The sequence below is a fragment of the Echinops telfairi genome, unplaced genomic scaffold (genome assembly GCF_000313985.2).
Source record: "Echinops telfairi isolate 266 unplaced genomic scaffold, ASM31398v2 ScPeMD7_7461;HRSCAF=8499, whole genome shotgun sequence".
Lineage (NCBI taxonomy): Eukaryota > Metazoa > Chordata > Mammalia > Afrosoricida > Tenrecidae > Echinops > Echinops telfairi.
Genome location: NW_022111361.1, coordinates 5616993 through 5619418, shown reverse-complemented (window position 1 = coordinate 5619418; position 2426 = coordinate 5616993). Strand labels below are relative to the sequence as shown.

Genomic DNA, 2426 nt, shown 5'->3' with positions numbered 1-2426 from the left:
AGACCGGAGGGGAGTTCACGCCCGGGCCGTGCAGGCGCGGGCGCGCGCGGCTAACGGGCCGCCGGGCTCGTGGGCGCGCTCGGACCGCCGGCCCCGCCCGCACAGCGGCGGCGGCTGCGAGCCCGCAGCCTACGGGACCTGCGGGGTCGGAGCTGGCCCCTGTGGCCTGAGCTTCAGGAAGTGCGCGAGCAAAAGAGCGTCCTGGGGGCTCGGGGAGTGGGAGCTCACGGCAGGAGGGAGAGGAGATGAAGCGTGCGCTGCCTGGGAAGCGCTGGAGACCCCGGCGGAAGAAGGAGATGCAGGAGGCCGGGGCCGGCCACCCGCCCGGGGCGGCCCGTCTTGAGAATTGTGGCTTCTCTCCGGACCCTGGAAATCGACCTCGGCGTGGCAGGCAGCACCAAGTCTGAGATTGGTGCAAAACGACCAGTGAGGAAATCATAAAAACACGGAGCGTCCCTGGGTGGGCTCGAACCACCAACCTTTCGGTTAACAGCCGAACGCGCTAACCGATTGCGCCACAGAGACGCTGATGCAAACTGCTTCTGCTGGCATAGCCTTTATGAAGAATAACAAAGGCGGTGCGCAGCGGTTATTTCTTACTTCCTGATTCATCTTATTAAAGTCAGAGGGTTTTTTTTACCTTCGCAATTCGAATCTCCATTTTTATGCATACTACAAAATTATAAAATACAAGATCGAATGGACTTAAAGACTAAGACGTTTATTAAAACATTGTTGCTTTATTCCTACTTCTGTTTGGAGCGTTCTATTTTTTTTTTTAACGTTCTATTTTAAGAAGATAAATCTTTCTGTTTCTTGTCCTTCCCGCCGCCCCCCACCTAATTTATTTGTCCAGTTTTTCGTTATTAATCTCCATTATTTACAACTAGTCGGGTAGATTTCCCAAGGTCATCTTAATTGTATTTTCCTTCTTTGTTTTTATATGAAGGTATTATTCAATACATCTATGTAATGCCTGTTTGTCTTTACCAACCTGTACTGCAATTATGTGCCACACTAATATTCCTTATTCTGGAAAGGAGCGGCTGGAAAATGAATTCCCTGTGATTCTCCCTAAATGAGCCTCCCCATCCACATTTGAGTCTTGTTCCTTAAAAGCCAGGGTTCTCAGAATGTGTCTATCTCTATTGCGATAGATGAAACCACGAGATGAAGTAAAGAGATTACATATACATATAACCCGGTTTGAAGGAAGAGTAATTAAAAAATAAAAAGTATAATCTGTAACTACTGAAAATTCTCAACCTAGAAACACTGCTAGCAAACATCCCTACAAATAGATGAATGTTTTCCTTTTGTGTGTAAAATAATCTATATGAAAATTTCCCTTGTGTGAGCCTGTTTCCTGATGCCTTTTAAAGTACCCTTCAAAACTCTTTCCTCAAAATTGTGCTCGTTTCGACTTGAGAGCTCTATTTAAATTCTTCAGTCACTAAACTGCTCTTTGGGGAAGACGTGCCCTTTGTTCAATCAACATTCTGAGTTCCTGTTTTGAGATAAACCACCTAAATTGGCTTTAAAACGAAACAGCAGCTGAGATGTTAAACATCTGTAAAACCACACCACGCTGCACCATTGCGTTTTCAACAGACTTCTAAAAGTGCACTTGAAAATTCTGAATTTGAAAAAACAATCCAGGAAATGCTTTTAAAGAGCCAGGGCGTTTGATTTTGCTCTGTGATGCCACCTTCATCATTTACATTTTAGTTACTTGTTCTTTTGAGCTAAAAATGCCAGCCACTGGCTTTTCTTCTCCAAAGGTAAATATTTGTGGGTGTTCGTGGCTCTTCTGTTGTTCTTGCGCTCATTCTACCAGTTCACCACCTGTCTTAGTGATCAATCTAGTGCTGCTGTGTAAGAAATACCACAAGTGGATGGCTTTCAGAAACCCTAATTTATTTTCTCACAGGTTAGGTGACAAGAACTCCGAATTCAACGTGCCGGCTCTAGGGGACTCCCGGCTCGCTCTCTCTCTTTCTCTCTTTTTAATCTCTCTCTCTCTCTCTCTTTCTCTCTTTTTATCTCTCTCTCTCTCTCTCTCTCTCTCTCCCCCTCCCCTTCCTTCCCCTCAGGTTGCCACGTGTGTGAGGATGCAGACCTGGGTTCAGTTAACTGTAAAGCCTGAAACTTCATTCATTGATAAAAACTCACTTGGATCACAAACCAGGCTTCAGCGTGCATTTCTTTCTCATGCGAAGCCCAGAATCGAGGTGTTTCTCCCCTGAGGAATCGAGCAGAACCTGCCGCCTGTCGGTTCGCAGCTGAGTGTGTTACCTCTCAACTCCCTTCCAGTGAGTCTATTCTAACTCATAGCAACCGTATAGGACGAAGTAGAAGTGCCCCTGTGGGCGTCTGGAAATCTTTATGACACCGTTCTCAACCTGTGGGTCGTGACCCCTTTCACA

General features: G+C 46.4%; 1 non-coding gene across 1 annotated transcript; it reads right to left on the bottom strand.

The window, feature by feature from the left end:
• Positions 1 to 451: 451 nt before the first annotated feature.
• Positions 452 to 525, bottom strand: TRNAN-GUU. Its single transcript has one exon. It is a non-coding gene; the product is annotated as a tRNA-Asn (tRNA).
• Positions 526 to 2426: the final 1901 nt, after the last annotated feature.